The sequence below is a fragment of the Capsicum annuum genome, chromosome 4, assembly GCF_002878395.1.
Source record: "Capsicum annuum cultivar UCD-10X-F1 chromosome 4, UCD10Xv1.1, whole genome shotgun sequence".
Classification (NCBI taxonomy): Eukaryota; Viridiplantae; Streptophyta; class Magnoliopsida; order Solanales; family Solanaceae; genus Capsicum; species Capsicum annuum.
In genome coordinates, this window is record NC_061114.1 from 132,965,164 (window position 1) to 132,982,057 (window position 16,894).

General features: G+C 35.1%; 1 pseudogene; it reads left to right on the top strand.

The window, feature by feature from the left end:
- The window catches only part of LOC107869010, a 149,488-nt pseudogene that overhangs the window by 80,864 nt on the left and 51,730 nt on the right, over window positions 1-16,894 (top strand).

A 16,894-nucleotide genomic window follows, 5' to 3' on the forward strand; every position in this document is an offset into this window, starting at 1 on the left:
CTTTTTTGGACAAATTTAAGCTAGTACTTATCAATGATATTCTGATAAAATTTTATAGCCAAAAAGAACATGAGAATCATCTGATAACTGTATTACAGACATTGCAGAAACATAAGCTCTATGCTAAGTTCTCAAAGTGCGAATTTTGTCTTGACTCGGTATCATTTTTTGGGTATGTTGTCTCAAAATATGGAATCACGGTGGATTCTAAAAATAGAAGCAGACCAAAAATGGCTAGACCCACCTCGCCTATAGAGATTTGCAGCTTTGTGGGTTAGGTAAATTACTGTAGGCATTTTGTGCAGGATTTCTCCAAAATAACAACTTCATTGACCAAGTTGACACATAAAAATATGAAATTCCAATGGATGAAGAATGTGAGTGCTTTCAGAAACTCAAAACATGTTTGACCATCGCACCAGTATTAGCCTTACCATTAGGTTCTGGAGGATACAAGGTATTTTGTGATTCTTCGAGGGTTGGTCTGGGATGTTTTATCATGCAAAATAATCATGTTATAGCTTAAGTTTAAGATAGTTGAGAAAACACGAGATGAACTATCCTATATATAATTTAGAGATGGTCGCAGTAGTATTTGCTCTAAAGATTTAGAGACATTACTTATAATTGAAACTTGTGAGATTTATACCGATAATCAGAGTTTAAAATACATCTTTTAGAAGAGAGATCTAAATATTTGACAACATCAATGGATGGAACTGCTTATTAATTATGATTGTGCTATCTTGTATCATTCTAGAAAAGCTAGTGTTGTAGCTGTGCTTTGAGCAGGAAATCTATGGGCAGTTTGGTATATATAACTCTTGGAAATAGATAATTGGGAAAATATGTGCAAAAACTTGAAGGTAAAGGTGTCAAATTTTATGTTGAAAAGTCTGAGGTATTGTTTGCTTATGTTTAAGCTAAATCTTCTTTGGTAGAATGCATAAAGTCCACTCAAAATAAGGATGTGCAATTGTGCTAATACCAATATGAGGTCCTTACTGGTCAAAATAAGATGATGAATGTTGAATGTGATGGTATTCTCTGATTGGGTAACTAATTATATATACCAGATGGTGATGGGTTAAGATAAGCCATTCATTAGAAAGCTCACAACTCCAAATATACTATACACCCTGGCTCTACTAAGATATATCATGACTTGAAGTAATTGTACTAGTGGGAAGGTATGAAGAAAGATATTTCTAAATTTGTGTCTAGTTGTTTGACTTGTCAACAGGTTAAAACAGAGCATTAACAACCAGAAGGATTACTACAAGAGATCGGGAATGGGAAAGAGTCACTATGTATTTTGTAATTGGGCTACCACGAACTATTAGAGGTTAAGACTTTATATGGGTAATTGTAGACCGATTTATAAATTAGCACACTTCTTGCCAGAAAAGACTATATATAGTGGAGTGAAATATGCTCAGTTTTGTATGGGTGAAATTGTCGGACTTCATAGAGTTCCATTGTCCATCATTTCTGACAGAGGCTCATACTTTACTTCACATTTTTGGAGATATTTCTAAGAAGCATTGGGTACCCAAGTAGATCTTAGTACTACATTTCATCCACAGACAGACAGACAATCAAATCGTATTATACATTTTTGGAGGAAATATTGAGAGCTTGAATTCTTGATTATGGAGTTAGTTGGGATACTTACCCTTAGCTGAATTCACTTACAAAATTATTTTTCAGTCTAGCATTCAGATGGCTTCATATGAAGCCTTGTATAGTAGGCAATATTATTCTCCTATCAGATGGTTCCAAGTTGGAGAGGCTAAGGTGTTAGGACCAGACATGGTAATGAAGATATCAATAAGGTCCAACTAATTATATAGAGGTTGCTCACACCTTAAAGTATAAAGAAGTTTTATAAAGATAAGAGAAAGAGAGTTCTAGTATTCTCTATTGGGGATAAGGTGTTCCAACAAGTCTCCCCTATGAAGGGTGCGATGCGATTCGAGAAAAGGGTCAAATTGAGCCTATGAGATTCTTGATCGAGTTAGAGGTGTGACATATCATTTGTCACTCCCTCTTGAGATGTTCTTCATCCATCTAGTGTTACATGTCTCTATGCTAAGGAAGTATATAGTAAATTCTTCTTGTGTGCTTAAAGCACCAACTATGTAACTTGATAAGAATTTAACGTATGAAGAAGAAACAGTGGCGATTATTGATAGTCAAGTATGAAAGTTATGATCAAACCATGAAAGTTGGATGGAAGAACCATAAAGCTACATGGGAGTAGAAAAATGACATGCGAGTCAAGTACCCTCACTTGTTTCAGTCTGAAGGTATGCATTTGTTTTAAAATTTGTGGACCAAATTTTTTAAGATGGAGAGAATGTAATACCCCAAAATTATTATAAGGTAATCAAGTTAGAAAAAAAAAGAAGCTAGTGGACCTAAGCCCATTATATAATTTGGTCTGCCACTTAATCAACCAAAGAAAAAGGAAAAAAGTAATAAAAGGATTTAAGGGCTTTATGCCTATTCGCTGTTGCAGAAAATAATCAGTCAGCAACATGTACCATTGAGAAAAATTTAAAGGGTTTTAAGGAAGGTTTTCACTTTCAGCAAACCAAAGAGCAAGAAAAAAAAGAGTTTGACCAGAGATTCCTTTTAGGATTAGGGTAAATCTTTCTCTAGCCTTACCATGATTATTATCTGAATAATTTACATAGGTATTGAAAAAATTATTTCTCGATACAAGTAAGTTGTAATTTAGCAATACGAAATTAAATGAATTTGAGTTTATAAGTGTGGTGTGGCTTGAGAGTAGTGAAAATTCAATTGAATTTATTTGGTAAGACAATACTCATATTGGATAGCGGAGGTACTGCTTGAATTAAGAAAACTCATGGTTAGGGTTGAAGAATTTCATCTACTACCACTTAAATTGATAGGAATTTGGAGATTCTTTATAATGGGTAAATCATAAAAATTCCTATAGTTTGATAGTTAAAGTAGATACATTTTAGACTAATGAAGAAATTAACACAAAATTGATATGATGTGATTATAGATTCGATCGAAAGAAGTCATACCAATTGTTCTAGGTGACAAGTTGATATTCCGACAAGTACACTGTGAGTACTAACCATACCATAATTTGTGTATCTTAACTTGCATATTTTATATGTGATTTTGATGGAACAAGAGTTACTGAATGCTTTGAAATTACACGTGGAGGAATCTTTTACTTGATATGATATTGAGATGGTTATTTGAGATATGATATTGCTATTGTGAATGTTATTTTATTTACTTGAGACATAAGTATCTTGACATGTGTTTTATTCAAGTTTACATGTAATATGATTTGATATGAACTTAAATGCTATTTACTATTTTGAAAATGCTTTTGTATGAGTATATACTATTTAAAAAGAAAGTATAAATGGGAGTAGACCTTGATTTGTATTTCATAGCTAACAGCAGGTTCGTTAGACCTGATGCACCTTGTATCTATTGATTACTGTTACAACTCTCGCTAGTGGAAAGGTAGAACTTACATACTGTTACTGATTTTCCTCAAGTAGCTACCGATTGATATGATATTTGACTCCTTTACAAAGGGTCCACTCTAATTGACTATTCTCGAATTAGAATTCCACACTGATTACATTATTTATTCTTGTAAATCTCCCAAAGGATAAAACTTGATATGATAGTATTGTTCGTTTTATGGAATTGTTAAGTTGTTTTCTTATATAATGGTTATCACTTTCGGAAAGAGCATCCTTTTAGTATATTTTAATGATCTTCATACTAGCCTATTATATGACTTATCCCCATTAAAACAATTATGATTAAGTGTTATTACTCATTGAGCTAGTGTCGCACTCCTCGCTATTATTTTTATAGAGAATACGGGTGACATTGGTGAGGATTTCTTTGGCTATAGGATTCGAGTTGGCATATTTATGGTGAGTCCCATACTTGTTTGCCTGGGCAACAGTTTATTTATTTGTTATGTTCTTTTCCTTGAAAACTCTTAGAGTTGCTCCATAGTCATGTCCTTAGAGTTTGAGTATTCTTTTGTTATTATGAACTTGTGATGTTACTGACTTCTTCTCATAGTTTGGAGATAGATTTTGTATTGTAATTTTATGGTGAATGGATTGTTGATGATTTTGGTGAATTGTGTTGATGTTATTGGTGTGCTAGTTGTGATGTTAGGTGGTTGTGTTGTTGATTTGAGACAGTAAATTTTCTGGATTGGCCCAAAAATAGGAAAAACTCTATCCGATTTTTTGTTGAATACTGACGAGGCTTTCTTTGGAGTTCTAATCACTTAAGCGCCGGTCATGATCTTATTTTGGGTCTTGATAGTAGTATAATTTTTATTTTTGCCAAATTATGTAAAAAGTATTTTAAATTCTAATAATTAATTATTTAAAATATGTAAAAAATTTAGTTAACTCACCAAATTTCATTTATATTATGTGTAAATTACGTCAAAGGCATTACAAATCAACAACATTCAATAACTTAAAATATTGAAAAAAAATATATAATTAATTGGATTGCGTTTTCAATTTTATGTATATCACACAAATTTAAAAAACCAAGTAACATATATTGGGCCCGTATTGGCACGAGCTCATATACCTAAGGGGTATTTGGATTGATTTTTAAAAGGTAACTTATAAACTAAAAGTCAAAAGTCATAATTGGTACTATCCTACTTTTGACTTTTGGCTTATTTTGACACTTCTTAACTTAAAAATAAGTTCTTAAAATCACTTTTTAATTTACTCAAACACAACTAAAACGAAAAAAATGTTTAAAAGTCAAAAACACATAAAAATAAGTCAATCCAAACACCCACCTAATATCTTGATATGTATCCTATTAAATTCCTTTTTTATGATTTTATGTAGTGAACTATACTCTTGGAGCTGCTCACTATAGCAAGTTTTCCAATCGGCTTTACAACTTTAGCCCTAAAATCTTAGTGGACCTAACCCTGATCAATACATAGACAACCCAATTACAGCAAGTTTGTTCAAAGAACATAGGCCCATATATGGTTGTCACCATGGATCCAACCACACTCGTTACCTTTGACAATGCCGAGTTAAGTTCATAAATGACCCTAATAATGGGTGGGTTTCTTTTTGTGTCCCATAAAAAAACCCTTACAAAATTAGTCTATCTTCTTTTTTATAGATGGGACAATTACCTATTTGTCTCCCTATTTCTTAAATACTCCTAAACAATTTCATAATTATTTGTCTTTCAACTTCTATTTTTTTACTTTTTTGTTTTACTTCATTTTTTATCTTCTTTTTTTTTTCTTTTTCTTGTTTAGTTGTTCTCTAACTCTTACTTTTTTTTCTTTTCTCCTCTCAACTTTTATTTTTATTTTTTTCTCTTTTTTTTTTACTTTGATTTTTATTGTTTCTTTTTAAAAAAAAAATTCTCAACCCTTACTTTTTTGTTTTCTCCCCTCAACTTCTAATTTTTAAATCTTTTTCTGATATTTTTATTTTTTCTCATTTTTTCCTTTTTAAAATTTTTTCCAGCCTTTATGTTTGTTTTGAATTTTTTTTCTTTTTTCTCAATCTTTATTTTTTCCATGTTGTCCCCTCAAATTCTATTTTTTCATTCTTTTTCTTTGATTTTTATTTTTTTATTTTTTTGCAACTTTTTTTTTCTTTTTCTTTTCTTCGATTCCTTCCAAACAACAAGTTACGCCCCATGGACAAGAGTTGAGATTACCACATTTTATCTTGATTTATGGTATGTTCTATAAATCTTGCCTTAGAGGCAAGACTTAGGACTTTAAAACAACAAGTTATGTTCCACGAACAAAAGTTGACACTCCTACATTATATTTTGATTTATGAGATGTTCTATAACTCTTGTGTTAGGGCAAGACTTATCTCAAATACTTTCAAACAACAAGTTATATCCCATGGGAAAGAGATAACACTACCATGTTATGTTTTCATTTACGAGATGTTCTACAACGCTTGCCTTAGAGGCATGACTTATTCCAAAGCTTTTCAAACAATAAGTTATGTACATTGGCCAAGAGTCAACACTACCACATTTTGTTTTTACTTATGAAATACTCTATAACTCTTGCCTTAGAGGAAAGACTTAGCCCAAAGACCATCAAACAACAAGTTATGCCCCATGGGCAAGAGTTGACTCTACAACATTGTGCATTAATTTATGAGATGCTCTAAAACTCTTCTCTTAGAGGCAAATTTAAACCAACAACTTTCAACCAACATGTTACGCCCATGGGCAAGAGTTGACATTACCACATTATGTTTTGATTTATGAGATGTTCTCTAACTCTTGCCTTAGAAGCATGATTTAACCCAAGGACTTCCAAACAACAAGTTATGTCTAATGGGTTGGAGTTGGCACTGCCATATTATGTTTTGATTTATGAGATGCTCTATAAATCTTGCCTTAGAAGCAAGACTTGGCCCAAAGACTTTTAAGCAAGTTATGTCCCATGGACAAGAGTTGACACTACCACATTGTGTCTTGATTTATGAGATATTTTATAAATTAAAGACTTTTAAATAATAAGCTATGCCCTGTAGGTAGGACTTTCAAATAATACATTGACACTCACTGAACCTGGTTACGACTAGACCTCTTGAGTCGTAGGGTGACTTGATGACTTATTGGAATGAGTCGTACCCAAACTATTAAGTTTGATGCTTGGTTCTGCTCTGAGTATGAGTGTCTCACTAAGAGCCGTAAGGATATGTTATGAGTCATTAGGTGAAATTATGGGGTGTTTAGTGTAAGTCTCAAATTTTGTTTTGTGTTGACTATGACTGGACCCTACGAGTCATGGGGTCCTATTAAGATTGGTGCCATTGAGTCATAAAAATAATAGCGTAGGGTGCCTTGGTGATATTTCCTTGGTTACGACTCATGGAGATGAGTCCTAAGGAGAGGTTACGAGTCAAGGGGTTGGCTCGTAATCAAAGGCAACACTTTTTAGCTTTTAAGTTGAAGGCATTCTGGACATTTTCCCTCTTAACCAAATATAATCTATGTATTATAACCTCTCTAGGGTGTCAATAACTCTTAGAAACAATTTAAGTAACGTCTCAAATACTCCCAAATTCTCTGTCAAACACTCTATTCAAGTTAAGGCTAGGATTTCAAGAGGTTGATTAATTAGAGCTCTCAAGGGTGGTTTCTCTCTGTACATCTTACTATTTCAGATATGTTACTCTTCCCTCATTGTTAATTTTTCAAAAGCATGTTATTTAAAATATTGTTCATACGATTATTGTTTTGGTTTTGAAATCAAAGGTTAGGGTTTTTGAATGTTTTGAATTGCACATGTTTCTCATGGTTTATATATATGATTTTCATGCTTTTAATATGATTTTAAACTTATGGGTTCATGTTTATGGTGAATGAACTAGGGAATTGTGATTTTCCCAAACTTATGACATTTGAAGTGGTTATGACCCCAACCCCATGATGCAAAATTGGTTTTGATTATGAGAACTGTGGGAATTTATAAATTGAACTAGTCTTGAACTATTGCATAATACAAAGAGGTATTTGAAATACAATAGCATGATTTAATAAAAAAAAAAAGAGTCAGTGACCCCTCTCCGTGTATTAATAAACAAAGAGAGTTATTCTCCCCAAGTTAATCAAAATTATTTTGGCATGATGTGTTACCTTGCAAGTGTAATTGGTATGATGATACCAACAATGTATGCCTAAAAGTGTATTATGTTTCATTGAATAGGAGTGTGTGACGATTGTTTTAATGGGGCTCTAATAAGAGTTGTGCAGTTAAGTCGTGAAAATGGAGGTCGAGTGACCGATACTGGAAATCACATTTGCCGACGCAGGGGTCAAAGTGACCAGGAAGGTTCGAGTACCCCTTATTATTATTTCATGATTAGGAAGGTTCAAGTTTCTCGTATATCATTATATGGTCGGGTTCTTAAGTCACCTTGGTATATGTTGGAGGGTTCGAGTCCCCATATGCATATATATGAGATTATTCTCTGATTTATGCGGCTAACTGGGGACCAACCAAGGGGTAAGATCTGGGGCCCATATAACTTGTGGGTACTATTATATGACGGTTGAGCTACACAATCCTTGATAAAGTTTTGAAAAGCATGTTACTCCTTAGTCCTATCCCGAGATGTGATATATATACTTATATATATGCATTTGATTATGTGCGTTGGATTTTGAATGATTTTTAAATTGTTGATCATGTCATTATGTTATCCTTATCCCCGAGTTTCATGTTAGTATTCACCTTGCTAACCATCTTCACATGTTGTACCCTCACGCGATGCAGGAATTAGTCATTCTTCTACTCCTTCTTCTCAATGACTAAGTGATTTGGGAATAACCGTTGAGTCAGATTGACGTAGTGAGCTTCCATACTTTGGAAGACCCCATTTCATGATTATGGTTTCCTTAACATTTTGACTATTATTTTGGATTTGGTTTTTGGCTATTGTCGAGGGCATGTCCAAACACTTTGTTGATATTCAATTTTGGATCATAGTTTAGAAGCTTTTGTTTGGACTATTGTGGCTATTGGGTGGTGTCGGTTGTCAGTTGGTCATCGGTGGTCGGTTAAGGACATGTATTTAAAACTTTATTAGGCTAATATATGTTATCTTGTTATATGTTTGAAATTCAGACGACATCGGGGTGTGGTGTGTTTTGTTTGGTTAGGTAAAGGGGGTGATCTTCTGTAATACCCCAATTTTTTGAACTGGAACACTACATGATGCTCATGACCTCAAAGGACCACAAGTTAACCCAGGACTGATATCTGTACCTGTAACTGCATAACATACATATAAAATGTGGAAACATGAACAAAGAGGGCATAAGGTTCAATCTTAAATAATAAAATATCTGAAATAAGGTGGTATCACAGTACCAGAAAAAAAATTGAAAATACTAAAGTCTAAATCTGAAAACTCTATAATCGTCTGAAAGCCTCTAAACTATCTGAATAAGGAGTTGAAGGAACATGTCTCCAACTAACTCCCTAAACTAAAAATAAACTGAAATACTGGAATAATAAATGTAATGATCATATCCTCGAAAGATGAGGACTCACTGCTTACTGAACTGCTACTGCTGATCTGGAATCTGCACCTCAGAACCTATGGTGTAACATAAAGCACCATAGTGCAAATGCGTCAGTATAACTAAAGTACTAAGTATACGTGGGGGTAGGCTAAATGCATGGGGTTTATATGCATGAACATTTTGACTAATATGAACGTGAGAATACATACATACATACATACATATATACATACGTAATTGCTACTGAACTTGTTGAGATACTAACTACTTGAGTTTGAACTTTGACAACATGAGTTTCATGATACTGAGATACTGAAGGACTGATAACATGGATGACTGTATCTAACAGTCCTAATTCTGGGGAAAACTATCTGAGTTCCAAACTATATCTGAACATCTAAGTCTGAGATAAGTCCTAGTTAACGAGTGATCTCTGAAACTGATAATGAGAATACTTGACTGAATCTGATATTGACATCAAGCTTGTCTGTCGGGTGACCTCTAGATATAATAATAAATATCTGAATATGGGAACAAGCCTATCTGACGGGATGTTCCAGGAATCAATGGAACTATCTAAGTTCCTTACTCAGATCGATGACTGTATCTGACAGTCCTGATTCCTGATTTCTACTCTAAAGACTGATACTGAAACTGTAACTGTAACTATGACTGTGGGAGGTAGTAACCTAACCGACATGCCCCAATACTGTACTGGTGGGGTCCAATCTTTGCCCTGATTGGAAGAGTGTCAATACCGTGCCACGGGTAGAGACCTCTACTATAGTAAAGCCTCTCTGACGGGTGACCCTCAATAGGAAATCAAGCCTAAGGCAATATAATAGTCAAGTATAGCCTTAATCTAACGGGTGACTCCAGTCCTGCGCTGGCTACACAGTTCTGGAGTACAGGGATTGCTGATAACAGCTCTGCCTTTATAATGGGAAAATCGACATCCCTGCACTCCCTCCGTGCTAGTCCCTACTCCCAACTAAAAGACTCTAAAAAAATTAACTGCGCTGAACTGACTAACTGAGCTGGACTGATTTATAAATTGATTAACTGAGCTGATAATATTTTCTTAGATGAACTAACCTGAATTCACTGAGTTCTGTTGACTGACGAAAAAGCTACTTGAGATCTGAGGTCTGACTGAGAGTACTGAAACTATTGGGACTACTGAGCTACTAAGATTTCTGATTTTTTTGAGTTAGGTGACTAACTGAAATCTATAGAGCATAGCTTGACTAAGGATGTCTTGAAACATGACACTAGCTCTAGGCACACAATTATAGTTTTCGGTTACAAGTACCCCCAGGACTCAATGGAAGGAAACTGACACACATGACTGACTTGATCATAAGAGTAGAGTCCACAATTCACAATATCATAAGTAAGGATTTCATAATAAGAATGATTCTCAACAAATTATTACATGGTCGGGAATGGACACAACATGTATATACTTGCATGGCTTCAATAACATGGTCATTCCATATCACAACAATATCATAAGCATCTCATACAACAACTTCAATTCAAGACAATAGCATGGGGATCACGTTGAACATAAACTTAGAACATGGAATAGTTATTTAGGACTTATTATGTCATAAAAGCATGATTTCTATTCCCTTAGGTATTTTCACAAACACCTTACATGCACATCTTAGGCATAGGTGGATTCATCAAGATTACAAATATTCAACCACCAACTTCACATATTTATACATTAAATACCACCATATCCTCACACAAAACATACAAAGTTCCCATCTTAGGTATCATCAAACTCCAACCACATGAACATCAACCACCAACAACATAAACATCATAATACATAATTTAGAATATGGTTCTTGAGCTTCATGGACGAAAGGAGTTCATGAATCAACTCACGCATACCTTAGAAGGAAGATTCTTGATGATTGATGGAGGAATTTCCTTGGAATTGGATCTTCAATCTTAATTATGCAACCCTAGTTGTTTTTCTCTTTTAGTGCTCTTGGATGATGAACTTAAAATGTTAATAGGGTTGAATTTAATTAGGAGCTATATATTTCATAGGGTTAAGTTTAGGGACATGTAAGGAGTGTTAAAAGACTTAATTACCCTCAAAATAACTCAAAACGGAGTGTTTAAGTCACTTGAAACCATAAGATATGTGTCGTATATGATATCGCATATATTTACATAGGCGCCGCATATGATATCGCCTAAATTTACATAGGTGCCGCATATGATATCGCCTATATATACATAGGCGCCGCATATGCTATCACCTATATTTACATAGGCGCCGTATATGCTATGGCATATGCTTTCCAGTGGCCATGTGCGATTGGTTAGGCGACGCACTCTACTTCGCAAAGTAACTCCTAGCTCGGGTGTCAGATTTTGATGAAATTGGTATCGTTGGAAAGATAATTCGATTCTCTATAATTTGGTGGGTAGAAATATGTAGAAATTTCACATTAGCATCGAGTTATACTCATTCAAATATTACCTTTACGAAATCGAAAACTAAAACTTGATGGATTTAAAAACTCTTAGCTTGTATTACCTTAAGTGACTCATATGAACATTCTTAATGCGTCATAAGCTATATTATCGCTAGTATACTCATTGTAAGTCATGTACTCAAGTATGAATCACAGGATAGGAGATTTCATATGTAGAAAAAATGGTTCATCTCCTAGCTTAGAAACATGCAGGGTATTACAATATCTCCACATTGGAAATATTCGTCCTCGAATAGAAATTAACTGAGGTGGGAGAGATGATAAGATGAAGTACGTACAAGACATACACTACTGAAACAGGGTTCATGACTGACATGACTGAAATCTGAGCACAACATACTGAACATGCATATCTGATGCGTGGGAAGCTGATTCATGAATATAAGACTGAGGATTCTAATAAAGTAAGTTTTCTCAAAATGAGAATGCATATCTGATGCATAACTGAAAGGCTGAATCCATGCTTATCTGATGCATAATTACATGACTGACATGATATGTAAACGTATGAGTGAAGATACTGATAAATAGTACTTTCTCTACTAAACACGTATATCTAATGCCTGAATATCTGACTGAGCTGACTCTTGAAAGCTTGACTAATTATGCCATGGCACTTGATAACTAATTTATAGCGGGAACATAAAAGCATCAAGAAAAGGTGGGGTATCTCCCCCTTGGGGCACTATGTCCCTCTAGGAATGTTTACTTTGCTGAGATACTAGGGTGATGCACAGGGCATCTACAAACTAGATTATAACTAAACATTGGAGAGCTGAGACTAATGCATGATGCATGAACTGAACTAGACATGCTAATGTTACTAACTAACTCATATGGAAACATAAGCTCAAACGAGTGCAAGATATCTAACAATGCATACAATGATCATGAAAAACTTGTAACGTACCCGAATCTAGGTTGGGGAAACTTTCTAGATCATGGTGATTCTGGAGTGAATAGAGTTGATTCTGACGTTGACCACTATTGGTGCTAGGATTTACGGCCTGCTCACGCTAATGTATACCTTTCTAAGCTAACACTCTACACTCCCGCATTCTGTGGCCTGGCTTACCGCACCCAAAACATACCTAACTATTAACTCTGTATGCACCTAGATAATTCTTGCCATACTCTTCACAAAGCGGATAAGTACGCTCACTTCTAACACTACTCTGGGCTTTGGAGCCTGGTGCCCCACCATGACTAAAATCTCCAAAGTTAGGTGTGGGGACACTAGCTGAAGATAGAATAGGGGCTGAATTTTTCTGACTATGGTGAGAACGATTACCACCCTGTGACCCAGCCAGAAAAAAGATGTAACTACCTATTCTGAATCTCTTATTAGATCTTTATCTCTCCTTAGACTTATCTGCCTCTATCTGTTGAGCATGCATCATTAACCTAGCAATGTCCATGTCCCTATTAAGCATAGTTATTCTACACTCTTTCAATACTAACCTAGACACACCAGTCACAAACTTACTCATACTTTCTCTGGGGTTAGCTATCAAGTCAGGAGCATACTTAGCTAACTGGTTAAACTTAAGACAATACTCCTTTACTGTCATGGAGCGTTGTCTCAGGTTCATAAACTCTTCTACCTTAGCTTCTCTCATCTCTAATAGGAAAAACTTATCTAAGGAGGCATCCTGAAATATCTGCCAAGTCATAGGAGTTGCATCTTCCCCTCTACTCTTCTTCCACAACACTACCTAATTATGATCAATATATTTCAGCCTATAAGATGCTAATTCCATACTCTCCTCCTCTGACACATGCATGATTTGAGTGATCTTCTTTACCTCTTCTAGATATAGTTATGGGTCCTCACCTATTACTAACCCAAAGAATTCTGAAGGGTTCATTCTCATAAAAAATTTTATTCTAGCTGTAGCTGAATCCCTATCTTGTTGGGGTGGGGCTGCAGTCTGTCGGTTGCCCTGAACACTAGTGGTCATAGCCTGGGCTAGCGCCTGAAAAGTTTCCTAAAATTCTGCATGTGACACATTCTAATTCAAAGGATCTGCGGGCTGTGGGACTGACTGATTCCCTATTCTCTTCTTAAGAGACATGTTCTGCAAACCAAAGAGGAACAAGGATTAAACTGAGAGTGCAACTTGAGATTTTACTCACTGGCACGATATGAGTACTGAAAGAAGGAAAACTGTTCCTAAAATATCTTATAGCCTCCTGTACATAAATGTGATGCACAACACACCCATGTACAAGACACTACTAGATGCGGCTTTCAGAATTCCTAGGACTCTATTGAACCTTAGGCTCTGATACCAATTTTGTAATGCCCCTATTTTTTAAACTGGAATGCTATACGGTGCTCATGAACTTGAAGGACCATAAGCTAACCCATGACTAATATCTGTACCTGTAACTGCATAATATACATATAAAATGCAGAAACATAAACAAAGAGGGCATAAAGTTCAATCTTGAATAATAAAATATCTAAAATAAGGTGGTATCAAAGTACCAAAACAAAACTGAGAATACTAAAGTCTAAATTTGAAAACTCTATAATCATCTGAAATCCTCTAAACTATCTGAATAAAGAGTTGAAGGAACATGTCTCCAACTAACTCCCTAAACTGAAAATAAACTGAAATACTGGAATAATAAAGATAATGATCATGTCCTCGAAAGATGAGGACTCACTGCTTACTGAACTACTACTGCTAATCTGGAATCTACATCTCAGAACCTATGGTGTAACATAAAAAGAAAGCACCATAGCACAAATGCGTCAGTACAACTAAAGTACTGAGTATACGTAAGGGTAGGCTAAATACATGGGGTTTATATGCATGAACATGCTGACTAATAGGAACATGAGAATACATACATACATACATACATACATACGTAACTGCTACTGAACTCGTGGAAATACTGACTACTTGAGTTTGAACTCTGACAATATGAGTTTTGTGATACTGAGATACAGAATAACTGATAACATGATGACTGTATCTAACAGTCCTAATTTTGGGAAAACTATCTGAGTTCCAAAGTGTATCTGAACATCTAAGTCTAAGATCAGTCCTAGCTAACGAGTGATCTCTGAAAATAATAATGGGAATACTCAACTGAATCTGAGATTAAGATCAAGCCTGTCTATCGGGTGACCTCTAAATCTAATAATAAGCATCTGAATATCGGACCAAGCCTATCTAATAGGATGGTCCAGGAATCAATGGAACTATCTGAGTTTCTTACTGAGATCGATGACTGTATCTGACAGTCCTGATTCCTGATTTCTACTCTGAAGACTGATACTAAAATTGTAACTATAACTGTGACTGTGGGAGATAGTAACCTAATCGACATGCCCCAATACTGTACTGGTGGGGTCCAATCTTTGCCCTGATTGGAAGGGTGTCAATACCGTGCTAGAGACCTCTACTATAGTCAAGTCTCTCTGACGGGTGACCCTGAACAGGAAATCAAGCCTAAGACAATATAATAGTCAAGTATAGCCTTAATCTAACAGGTGACTCCTATTCTATGTTGGCTACGCAGTTCTGGAGTACAGGGATTTCTGCTAACTGCTCTGCCTTTATAACGGGAAAAACCTACATCCCTGCACTCGCTCCGTGCTAGTCCCTACTCCCAACTGAAAGACTCTAAAAAAATTAACTGTGCTAAACTGACTAATTGAACTGGAATGATTTATAAACTAATTAACTAAGCTGATAATATTTTCTTAGCTGAACTAACCTGAATTCACTGAGTTCTGTTGACTGACGAAAAAGCTACTTGAGATCTGAGGTCTGACTGAGAGTACTGAAACTACTGGGACTACTGAACTACTGAGATTTCTGAGTTTTTCTGAGTCACGTGACTAACTAAAATCTATAGAGCATATCTTGACTGAGGATTTCCTAAAACATGACACTAGCTCTAGGCACACATCTATAGTTTTTGGGTACAAGTACCTCCAGGACTCGAAGGAAGGAAATTGACACACATAACTGACTTGATCATAAGAGTAGAGTCCATAATTCACAATATCATAAGTAAGGATTTCATAATAAGAATGATTCTCAACAAACTATTACATGGTCGGGAATGGACACAACATGTATATACTTGCATGGCTTCAATAACATGGTCATTCCATATCACAACAATATCATAAGCATCTCATACAACAACTTCAATTCAAGACAATAGCATGGGGATCACGTTGAACATAAAGTTAGAACATGGAATAGTCATTTAGGACTTATTATGTCATAAAAGCATGATTTCTATTCCCTTAGGTATTTTCACAAACACCTTACATGCACATCTTAGGCATAGGTGGATTCATCAAGATTATAAATATTCAACCACCAATTTCACATATTTATACATTAAATACCACCATATCCTCACACAAAACATACATAGATCCCATCTTAGGCATCATCAAACTCTAACCACATGAACATCAACTACCAACAACATAAACATCATAATACATAATTTAGAATATGGTTCTTGAGCTTTATGGATGAAAGAAGTCCATGAATAAACTCACGCATACCTTAGAAGGAAGATTCTTGATGATTGACGAAGGAATTTCCTTGATATTGGATCTTGAAGCTTAATTATGCAACCCTAGTTGTTTTTCTCTTTTAGTTCTCTTGGATGATGAACTTAAAATGTTAGTAGGGTTGTAATGTAATTAAGAGCTATATATTTCATAGGTTTAAGTTTAGGGACGTGTAAGGAGTGTTAAAATACTTAATTACCCTCAAAATATCTCAAAACGGAGTGTTTAAGTCACTTGAAACCATAAGATATGCGCCGCATATGATATCGCATATACTTACATAGGTGCCGCATATGATATCGCCTAAATTTACATAGGCGCCGCATATGATATCATCTATATCTATATAGGTGCCACATATGCTATCACATATGCTTTCCATTGGCCATGTGCGATTGGTTAGGCGACGCACTATACTTCAAAAAGCCATAACTCCTAGCTCGGGTGTCGGATTTTGATGAAATTGGTATCGTTGGAAAGCTAATTCGATTCTCTATAATTTGGTAGGTATAAATATGCAGAAATAACAAATTAACATTGAGTTATACTCGTTCAAATATGACCCTTATGAAATCGAACACTAAAACTTGATGGATTCAAAAACTCTTAGCTTGTATTACCTTAAGTGACTCATATGAACATGCTTAACACGTCATAAGCTATCTTATCACTAGTATCCTCATTGTAAGTCATGTACTCAAGTATGAATCACAGGATAGGAGATTTCATATAT